Source organism: Podarcis pityusensis, assembly GCF_964106645.2.
Source record: "Podarcis pityusensis genome assembly, chromosome: 12".
Classification (NCBI taxonomy): Eukaryota; Metazoa; Chordata; class Lepidosauria; order Squamata; family Lacertidae; genus Podarcis; species Podarcis pityusensis.
The window spans coordinates 34,256,752-34,268,748 of NC_138037.1; the positions used below are offsets into that span (position 1 = coordinate 34,256,752).

Below are 11,997 nucleotides of genomic sequence, written 5' to 3' on the forward strand. Positions count from 1 at the left end.
GGACACCTGCATGACCCAAGTTACATTTGTTAGTAGCTCTGCTTGCTAGGGCCAAGATAATCCTGCATTGCTCTCTTAAATGTTGCTCATTGTTTCATAATGCATTAATATGATACAGTACGAGGTCTCTGGACATAAGGGGACTCAAGTTGAGCAGCCGTGACAATCACTAGGTTGTATTGGACAAGTCATTGTCTTTTAGCTAGGTCTGCTTGCTGGTCATTGACCGTATTAAAGATATTTGATTTTAGCTAGGTCTATTTCTTCAAGCGAGAAAATAAGAGAAGAATTGAAATGCATTCCGCACATTAGAAAGCCTGTGGAAATAAAGAACTACAGGTAACCCAAACACCCATTCTAGAGATCTCATACGCCCCACCACCACAAGTCTGGGATATGCATAGGCTTTATTTATCATGTTGGTGGAGAATCCTGATTTGCGCTGGTAAAGGAATGCATGTGTGGATCTGGCAAAGAGTCACTCTTGAAACAGAGAAGCTACTGCAGTCAGGGGAGTTCTTGCAAATGTGATGAGTTGTTCACATTGTCTTACTACTTAGTAAAATGTAATTATCCTGCTTAAATCTTTGCTTCTGGTTTGCATGAGTAATCAAGAAGGGATCCATTATAGTTTAACCTCATATTTAGAGACTTATATTTAAGATGCAGATACATTTAGTTCACTGTTGGAAAGTTAGATGTGAAAGCTAGGAGCTAAATGACACCTTAAACCTAGGTTATGGGTGCAACAACTGAATGTCAAGGCATGCTTTTTTTTAACAAGAATATAAAGCTGAAAATGAATGAACTGCAGCTAAAATATTATGTTAATTTTTCACATGGTCTAGTCCTTATCCTGCCCACCCACCTAATATTCTTAAGAGGGACTCTTCTCTAGTCTTCAGTGAGTAGCTGGAAGTGGGGAGGCAGAAAAAGGTCCTCCTTTCCTTCCGCTCTGCAGTTTTAATCTGAAAATTTAAACACAGTACTGCGTCCAGAACTCAGAAACTTCTTGCACTAATGAAATTCTGTTGCAAAATGTGCCGAGAACAATGGGGGTTTTAAACACTGGTTTAATTCTTGGCCCATGTGCTCTAACTTGCACTTCCCAAGTCTTGGGCAGGGCTGGTGGAGAGAAAGAGAGAGAGAACTCTGTTGGGTCAGTTTAAGCTTGAGATTACATATTATGGGTAAGAGACTTTAGATGTAAATTCCCTGGATTAGTGCAAAGATACCATCAAATATTTGGGTCTTCTGATCTGTCTGATGCTATCTGATCCTAATGACACTTGAAGCATGATGCCCCAGACAAGCTTAACTTCTGGGATCTGTATCCTCCAATCCCAATAATACAACTCCTTGGATATAATAGTTTAGAAATCTTACATAAGACCCTATGCAGGAGCTATTTTTTCAGTTAAGTATTATCCCAAATGCCATGATTATGGCAATGGAGAACAAGATGTGGATTATTATCAGCTTCCAGATGAGATTAGTTAATATACAGATGACAATACACAAGGTCTTCAATAAACAAAGAGTTTATTTCACAAAATTAAACCTTCACTGTTTTTATTACTAGAGGTGATAACTGATGGTAGTCAGTTCCTAATACAGTTCAGGCAAGCTCCCTTGCCTCTTAAGTCATAGCTAAAAGAATACCTATATTCCAGAGCTGCGTAACGGAAGTCAGATGTTTAAATAGTAAAATGGAGATTGAATGCTGATGTAATACGTTTTAAAGTTACTACTACAGTGGTACCTTGGGTTACATACACTTCAGGTTACAGACTCTACTAACCCAGAAATAGTACCTCGGGTTAAGAACTTTGCTTCAGGATGAGAACAGAAATCATGCTCCGGTGGCGCAGCGGCAGCAGGAGGCCCCATTAGCTAAAGTGGTGCTTCAGGTTAAGAACAGTTTCAGGGTAAGAACGGACCTCCAGAACGAATTAAGTACTTAACCTGAGGTACCACTGTACTGTATTGTCACATCATGTGTGCTGTTTTAAATACACACTGAAAAGCTAAGTCAACTAATAGCATAAATTAAGCACACTTAAGGACTTCATGGTCTCCATGACAACTATGGAACTCTCCAATCCAACACAGTCCAACACAGTGATCAGACCATACCCTTGAACTAGGCTTTTTCTTGAGGGATGTAGCAAAGGTGAATTGTGCACGAACAATTCACTCACTTATCATGGTCTGAACATTAGCTGGTGAAGTTTGGTTTGGTGGCACCAATTATCCTCTGTAAGAGTAGAGCACCGGTTATGCCCACGTGCATAAACTGATGGATTCCTGAATGCTCTGGGGGATTTTCCAGCAGAAAAAAGCTGATGATCCTGGCAAAGTCCTGGTCATGCTATGGAATGGAATGGTGAGATATGATAGGTGGTTGACATGATTGCTCTTGCAGAGCTCAGAGGCTCATAGGTATTCTGGAGAGCGTTGGGCAGGCTGTACAAAGACTGCAAGTGGCACAAATCGTACTCCGAAGTTGACCAAACACAAGTTAGTACACATCATGCCTACCATGTGGCAGTGTGGGTCGTGGAGAGAGCTCATTTAGCAGCCTGCACTGAATCCTTTAGTGGTCAGGTGGAGTTGTTTTGGGTGGTCCAGAGGTTGCTGAATCTCATTGTAGGGGAAGAATCTCTAAGCACTAGATGACCCTTCCAACTCTACAGTTCTATGATTCTGTGACCCACTGGTTGATTTTTTTTTTTTTTTTTTTTTTGAGGATGAAGTTGCTCAGCTCCAGAGTGACTTTGACACAGCTGCTGTAGCTGTTCCAATTGAAGTGTCTCGTGTTGTGGGATCAGTTTCGGTTGATTCAGCCAGATGATGTGGACAAGGTGCTTGTGGCCTTAAGTCCAACTGTGGGTCCTCTTCACTCATCTCTCTTGGCTTATTATACCTAGAAGAGGAGGAGTAGACTGGTTATGGGGGTGGTGTCTCTGACATCTTGAAAGAGGCAGTAGTATAGCTACCCCAAAAGAAACTGGTCCTAGACCTAATGGTTTGGACAGCTGACCAGTTGCAAATACTCCCTTCTTAGGGAAAGTTGTGTAGAGAGGGTTGTGGCAGAGTAGCTGTAAAGTGTCTTGGATGTCACAGATTATCTCAACCCATTCCAATCTTAGTTCAGGACTGCCTATAGGACCAAGCCATTCTTGGTCACCCTGGTGAATTACTTTACCGAGAGTGAGGCAAAGAGAGTCAAACCTTGCCCTTTCTTCTTGATCTTTCTGTAGCTTTTGATACAATTGAAAATGGTGTCCTATGGATGGGTCACCTGAGTTGAGAATTGGAGGCCTTGTATTATGATGGTTCCAACCCTTACTTTACATAACCAAGTCCAGAGAGCAGTATTGGAAGAATGCTTTTTGGCTCCCTGGCATTTATGCTGTGGGGTACATACCACAGGACACTATTTTATCCCCAGCAGTATTCAATATCCTTTTGAAGCCATTGGAAGTGGTCATTAGGAGTTTGGAGGCAAGGTGCCATTAGTATGATGATTACACTCAGCTCTATTTCTACGTAACATCTAAATCAGGAGAAGATGTACAGGCCCTACACTGGTGCTTGGAGTCACTAGTGAACTGGATGAGGGAAAATATACTGAGCTTGAATCCTGGAGAGACAGAGGCAGTGTACTTCCTATATCTGAGAAACTGGCCAATGGCCTGCCCTGGGCAGGTTTGTACTCCCTCTGAAGGAGCAGATTTAGAGTCTGGGAAAGCTTCTGATGTTTTATCCCTAGATGTCCAGTGGCTTCAGTGACTTGGAGCACCTTTTATCAGCTTTGGCTGGTGTGACCGTTAAGGTTGTTCCAAGATTGGGGTAGCTTGACTGCAGTAGTTCAGGCACGGGTAACTTCATGGCTGGATTACTGCAATTCACTGTATGTCGGGCTCACCTTGTGCTTGGGCTGGAAACTACAGTTAGTGCAGAGTGCTGCAGCACGATTGCAGGCAGGAAGAAGACCCTATCAGCATATTACAACCATGCTCAGAGACTTGCACTGGCTGTTCATTTGCTGGCAGGCCAAAATCAATGCAATACTATTAGTATGTAAAGCACTCTACAGCTTAGGACCCATTTATGGTACTTCTAAGATTGCCCTACCACATATTTGCCCATTTGACTGCTTCAATATATGGAACAGGCACTTTTATGAATGTTGCATAATGTTTGTTCCACAGTTGCAAGGAATCAATCCTTCAGCATGGCAGCATCTACCTGTAGCTTGATCACCTGAACGAGCTACATTTTAAAATTAAAGAAAGTTTTGTGTTTCAAGAGGTCCGGCAGAGAGTCTACCTTTGTTTCCTCTCTGCTGCAACATATGTTGTTATGCACTCAGCTCTCGAGATAACTGGCCTGTATATTGTTCTCCAGTATATAGATAAAGGAAACACAATGATCTGCCTCCAGAGCCTACTTCTTTTCACAGTATGATGATAGTAGGCCATTTGTCACAGTAAATAGAAAATGATGTTCCTTCAAGCTCATTAATTGTTATTTCTGTGCCAGTGTCCATAATGTTAATGAAAAGCTGTGAAAGAAAATAGGCAAAATGTATATATTTTAACTAATTATTTCAGTTTTTCTTGTCCACTTATTTTAAGTGAAGGCAGAATGTGAGGTTTAATAAGAGCAAATACAACATTAAAAAAGCAGTATTAAAAGTTTCAAGTCCCAAAGTATCTTCAGAATGCTGATTTTTTTAAAAAAAGACAAGTTTTACTTCCCAGTGACAAAGAATCTCTTGTTCTGTGACTTTAACTAAAGGGTAATTGTAGCGTAGCTCAGCCAACAGAAACAAGTACCTGATGCTGGAATGAGAACATTGGACAATAAAACTTGCCAAAACCACTCCAACACAATAATTTGGCTTTATTCTTTAAAGAAAAAAAGTAATGAGGAAGTTATCAAATGAAATGTTTAATAGAAAACGCAATTATGCCCACACTGCTTTAATCAGTGCTGTGATTCTAGTAACTGTTAAGAGATAGGAGTTTATATGTAACAATGATCAAGCTGAAGTCCAACAATTAGCTATTTCTGGCATATGACATAATAATTATCTAATGTTGAGCTGCACTGGACACCGTTTGACAGCTTCAGCGATTCTATTCCTAGTAACTTTTTTTGGTAGGTCTTTAGAGCAGAAGTAATCAGTGTAGTGCCTGCCAGATGTTGGATTATTACAGCTTCCAGCATCTTTGACCCTTGGTTCTGCTGCCTGAGGCTGAGGAAAGCAAGCACTGGGGCAAGTTCTCTTTCTCTGGCCAGTGGTTTGGGCCACACTTTCTCTCCCCTTTACTGCAATGTTATTTGTGGGGATCAGGGATGTAGGCTCCCAGTAGCCGTAGGGCACCTGACTGGTGGCAAAGGCCAGGGGGCGCCTCTCTTCAGTTTTGCAGTCCCAGGTGTAACTGGCAGTAACATTAGCATGTTGGGGGGGGGGGTGTTGCAGGGAGGGGAGAAAGAAGCTCCTTGCCAATGTTCCATGATGGATGCAGCCAATTTAGTCTCTCCTTGCCATGATAGAGTTATTTATTTATGTATTTATTTACTTTACATTATTTATAAACTCCTTCACACCTAGGTGCTGTCAAAACAGTAAACACAGGAGGCAACTCCTAGGGGCTGAGTTCCCTTTGGCCCCCTCAATAAAATATTTGAGAGGGCCCAGCCCCCCCCCCAAGTTAACAGGCATTGCTAGCCACATGGTGTGTGTGTACGACATCATGTGATCAGTTATGTAGGCGGGGATTCACCTGCCCCCCTCCCCCATATTTTATTCAAGTTGGCACCCCTGGAAGTTAAGATGCACTTTGATAAAATACAAAATTGTAAAACTATTTCTAAAAGCAATAAAACACTTTCTACAATTAGGGTTAGTATTCCACAACTTGACTGGGCACAATTAGGGGGAAGCCTTCTTAAACAGGAACATCTCCAATAGCCACCTAAATATCATGACATTAGCTGACTAATTTCAGCTGATAATTGATTCCAGAGGCAACACTAAAAGCTCAGTTTCTAGTACAAACATCCATGCAGTATTTTAAGCAGTACCCCATCCCAGGATAACAACTGTCAGGCAGGGATATATGAAGCAAGATGGTCCCTCAAGTAATCTATTTAGGGTTTTAAGCAGTGCTGTTTTTCTAGAAAAAGAGGTGCTGGAACTCAGAGTCAACACCTCCCTTATTCTCTTAGAATGACAATGGCACCCACGTGAGAGGTGCCATAATGAGTTCTGGCTGGAAAAAAAGAGCCCTGGTTTCAAGTGGTAAAGCAAAATTATGAACTAGGCCCAGCAGCATATCGGCAGCGAGTCCTGCATTCTCAGCAGAGGTATTGTATGGTGCATAGCTGTCAACGTTTCCCTTTTCTTGCAATGAATCCTATTCGGAATAAGGGAATTTCCCTTAAAAAAGGGAAACGTTGACAGCTATGATATGGTGTCGTCAGGATGCTCCCATCAGTCGCCTAGCTACTGCATCCTGCGCCAGCTGGGTTAAGTTCAAGGGAAGTCCCACATAGAGCATGTGGCAGTAATCCAGTCTTGAGGTTGCTGATGCCAAGACCACAGTGGCTAACGTGTCTCAGTCCAGGAACATCTGTAGCTGCCTCACCAACCTAACCTGATAAAAAGCACTCTTTGCCACCCAGGCCATGTGTGACTTCAAGTGAGTCAGTAGGTACCCATTTCTTCAGAGGGAGTGCAATCCCATCCAGAACAAGTAACTGACCTCTCTCAAAGGCCCGAGTTTTTCCAAGGTTTAAACACAGTTCATTGGCCCTGGGAAGAAAATGGTACAGCCTCCTAGTGGTCCTTTGTCAGCTGGCCAATGACAGAGGCCACACAAAGGCAAACATGTTGTTGGACATGCAGTCCTTGATGAGAAGTCCTAATATTTTTCTTAGAGAGATGTTATCTGATTTGAACTGTTTTTGCTAAAATGTTTCCAGAAGAAGAATTGGAATGTTAGGAATGTCTATCCAGGTGAGTCCAAACAATGAAGCAGTGTAAAATCCTAACTAAGCCTGCGAGCACAGTGAAATAGACTAGCACAGACACCAAAATAACTAAAATTTAAAGGATAGCAAACAGGCAAAGGGAGACAAAGGCAAAGGCTTAATTATGATAGCGGTGCTGTATCCCAGATGAGTTCATGCAGGTGTCGGTTTTAAATTTAGGAAATGAGACATGCATATGACTTCAAGGGGCTCAACTCTAGCAACACATACTCATACCACACTCTTGGAAAGCAGACCTACAGTGATTGAAATCAACACTGGGAAGGAATTTCTACTCCAGATGGCTGGCTGTCCTGTTTTTTTAACGCAACCATGAATTTTATAAAATGCAGTTGTGAGTCACTTTGAGGGCTCCATTTGAATATAAACCTAGTGAACCTGCCAAATTTTGAACCAGAAACAAGAAAGCACTTGGCCACAATTCTGTTCATAAGGTTAAAAAAAGCTTTCCTCGTTATAGGTATGAGTTGGATATATTTAAATCTGTAATGTTAGATTTCTTTTTGGGATTCTGTATGAAACACAACACTATATCTGGTAGGCAAATGCAAATCTGTTGTCATAATACATAGTCACCAACTTGGATGGCTTTAAGAATTAGCAAAATTCAAGGAGAATTGGGCTACCAATTACTATTAGCCCTATGGCTGTGTTCTAGCTTCACTGCTGTCTTGGTAACATTTCCAGAGATTATCATGTGCATTAACCTGTATGATGAAACATTAACTTGTATCGTTATGGCTGCAAAAGCTAATAGATGCTTTATAGAATGGTGCTTCAGTTGCTTAGGTGCATCCATAAATGTAAGCAACTTTCCCCCCTTACAAGTAGAAATGTGGATTTTTAAAACAATACTAGCGTTAGTTCATCTAACTGAAACAGAAACTTAAATTTCTGATTCTGAGAAAACTATCTTTGTTTTAGAATCTGAGTTAGGCAAATAATTAACACAGAAGTTAATGTTCAATTTTTGTTCAAAGTAACCAAGGAAACAAAAGCGTACAGGTTCAGTTGAAGCTCTATTACAGTTCACTTTTAAATCAGTCAGTCATAAGTGTGAACAAATTACTAGTGGTGAGTGAACGTAAAAATGGGATAGTTTGGGCACTGGGTTTTTGAATCCTGCTCCACAGGGATTCCTCTTCCTCCAACTTCCTGGGAGAGGCTGTAGGCAGAACTTTTGGGAACTAGTATGGTAGTGGACCTAATGGTCAGGGGTCCCTTTACCTTTACCTTTTTATGGTAGGGCCTTGGGCATTGCATGTGTATATCTCAGTATTCAGAAACACCGGAAACGATGGGAAATGGAGTTCTTTCCTGGCTCTGCTCTGTTTGCACATGTGCACATAAGTACCTTGGGGCTCTTGCAAGACTTGCCAGGGACTCACAGAAAACCTTGCTTGCCGTTTCCCACATCTCAGTAAGCCTTAAATTTGAAATGAGAAAAGTACCAATAGTCAGATTAATGCAAACTTGACTCCTTTCTCCTCCCATGGGCTCGCACTAAGATTTGGTATCTGCTGGTAAATTTGTACTCAATTATTTACTGAGCATTGGAGACAGGTGGATTTTAAGAGTTCTAATTATTTGAGTTGGGGCAGTAAAATGAGGGCTTAAAATGAAATATTTGATTTGAGCTTTCTGTGGCCTATAACCTAATTCTGTTCCAAATGCATTATGTTTGGTATTGTCCCAGAAATATTCTCTCTTTTATTCTAAAATTCTTTAATTTCTTGCAATGCCAGGGTCATTAAGCCTTATTTAATGTAATTCTCTTAGAATGGATAATATGATATACAGTTGGGTATGGTATAACTAACTACACATGTTTTATTATGTATATATGTCAGTGTAATTTTTTTGAGCCAAAATATGGCCTGTCTTGTTTTAAAATACCTTTTTGGCATGTTTCAGTTATTTAACTAAAGCCAGTAGAAGCCTGCCTCTTGACTTTTGGCATCATAACGGTTCAGTTTTGTCTGGGCTGTGTTGGTAAAATGGTAAGAAAACTCTCTTTCCTATACTAAGCCAACTCATAAAAATATTTCTAGCTTTAGTGTTAGGGGTTTGTTTTTCGTTTTCTTTTTCTTTAGAAAAGATATAACTAATTTAGTAATGCCTTGGTTCTAATTTATTTTTTAAAAATAGACTGGCAGCTACATGAGAAATATTTCATGAATGAATGCATGTCTGTAAATGTTACTTCTATAAGAAGTTATTGGAACAAATTATGAACCAAACAGATTCTGAACCCTGTTTTTAAAGAAATTATATAAGACCAGATCATTTGTTTTAAACCTTATGTATCAAAAAATGTTAGTAAGAAAAAAACAAGACAAGTGGACTTCCTACAGGGGGTGACTTACTGAGCCGCTATATTGGTGTCATTCCCTCCCCCCCCTTGTTATTGTTCTACTCTAGTGTGTGGTCATTTGCTAAAACTTGTTCTATTGGTGGGATAATGGAGTTGGGCGAAAACCACTTGTGGCAGCTTCATGCAGAGATTTCTAGAGTTCTTTTGTTCTATGTTGTTGTTGTTTAGTCATTTAGTTGTGTCCGACTCTTCGTGACCCCATGGACCAGAGCACGTCAGGCACTCCTGTCCTCCACCGCCTCCCACAGCTTGGTCAAACTCATGCTGGTAGCCTCGAGAACACTATCCAACCATCTTGTCCTCTGTCGTCCCCTTCTCCTTGTGCCCTCAATCTTTCCCAACATCAGGGTCTTTTCCAGGGAGTCTTCTCTTCTCATGAGGTGGCCAAAGTATTGGAGCCTCAGCTTCAAGATCTGTCCTTCCAGTGAGTACTCAGGGCTGATTTCCTTAAGAATGGATCGGTTTGATCTTCTTGCAGTCCATGGGACTCTCAAGAGTCTCCTCCAGCACCATTGTTCTGTGTAGTCTACTGTAACATCAAGTCTTGCATGCATACAAAGGGGAGCCCAAGGCTTTATAGAGGAGGTGCCATGTTTGCAAGCAGAAGGTAGCTACTTCAGGTCGAAGGACTCCTGAAGGTCATTGTAGACCAGATGTGGGAAACCCTTGGCCCACCAGATGTTGCTGAACTACAATTCCCCCCATCCCTATCCCCTGGCCATGCTTGCTGGGGCTGATGGGAGTTGTAGTTCAGCCACATCTGGAGGGCCAAAGGTTCTCCACGTCTGTTGTGGACAGTGATCAGGCAGATGGGTGTATGGCGAGACGTTCTATGAGGCAGTTCCTTTACGTTCCTATGCCTGTTTTGTTAATATATCTTTGGATGCTACATCATCAGAACACATGGTTTTTGAGAAGCCACAGTTGTGTCTCCATGATGATATGGTGAAAACCTATTGGGAACTGTTTTGCCTGCCCTGCTAGTTTTTTGTGTGTATGGAGGTGTGTGGTATTGTATGTTGTTGATTTCTACAAATACCGTCATACTCTGTGAAGCGAAAACCCAGCAGGAACTGTGCCATGTATGTGACTTGGCTGTTCACACAGTTTAGCTACCAGTGTATGGTTTCCCTCCCAACATTTTTCTGTTTTTGTTTCTCGGTAGGTGTTACCAAATCGGTGTTTTGGAATAATGTTCTTGCTCTGGCTTGACCCACATACCCTCCCTAATCAGTTTAAATGTACTACAGTTTACCTTTTCGCTTAAAGCAAAATAAACTTTGGGCCTACTCTTGCATCTAATGTTACTACACACAGAAAGAAACACACACATGCCTTTTTAAAAAAAAAAAATACCGTGAAGATAAACAGTTGTAGTTACTGAGGATCTTGTTTCAGTGCAAGACCTGGCATAATAGATGGCAGTTCATCTTCTAGCTTTCAGTTCTCCCTCTCTAGCTTTATGGATGTGGAGACAGCAATGCTTTGTTGCTGCCATACTAAACGCTCTCGAGAACTGACAGAACAAAGAGCAACAGATTGCATTTCAAGGGCGCCCTTCCAAAACTCTATCAAACAGTTGAAAATAGTGAATGGCATGCTGCACTTTAAAAAAAAAAATGTGACAAGAAATCAATCAGGAATAGAGTTATTTGAAATAATGGTACAGTGGTACCTCGGGTTACATACACTTCAGGTTACATACACTTCAGGTTACATACGCTTCAGGTTACAGGCTCTGCTAAGCCAGAAATAGTGCTTCAGGTTAAGAACTTTGCTTCAGGATGAGAACAGAAATCGGGCTCTGGCGGCACGGCGGCAGCAGGAGGCCCCATTAGCTAAAGTGGTGCTTCAGGTTAAGAACAGTTTCAGGTTAAGAACGGACCTCCGGAAGGAATTAAGAACTTAACCCGTGGTACCACTGTAGTCCACAGTTGCCAGCAGCCAATTACTGTGGATTATTAATCTGAGAGGGATTGTTCCATATCTCACTAGAAATCCATTTCGGGCAGATGCCACACAAACAAAGATTTAATTTCTGCTCCTGTTGTAGACTTGTATTAACCACCTAAAAACAATGAACTGAGTGCTTGGCTATAGTAGCGCTCAGCTAGGTGCAGGGGTGCCAATTTGAATAAAATATGTGGGGGGACAGGTAAGCCCCACCCCACATAATTGATCACATGACATGGCACACACACACTCCCCCATTTGAATAGCAATGCCCATCAACTTTGGAGATGGCCCCCTCAAATATTTTACTGGGGGGACGAAGGCACCTCCGCCCCTAGTATGGTGGCTCCTATGGTGAAGATGCCTCAAGTGGGGCACCCTTGCTCTCACAGATTCCCAGCACAGAGAGTTGCTGGCATTTACCGAGAAGGGGAGGGAAAGGGGCGAGGTGCAGGGCATGTGCACATTGGCTCCATCATCATGTGCTGTGCCACATGTCTAGTGTTTCACCTCTCACCCCTCTGTCTCAGTAAGTGCCAGTGACCCACTGTGTTGGGAAGCCAGTAGTGTTTCATCGGCCGCTACTGCAAGTTGTCTGCATG

The 11,997-nt window shown here is 41.8% G+C and overlaps 1 protein-coding gene across 2 annotated transcripts in view; it reads left to right on the forward strand.

Moving 5' to 3' along the window:
* Positions 1-11,997, forward strand: part of ITGB8 (integrin subunit beta 8) — a 52,521-nt gene that overhangs the window by 2,526 nt on the left and 37,998 nt on the right. The gene's annotated exons all lie outside the window — the stretch shown is intronic.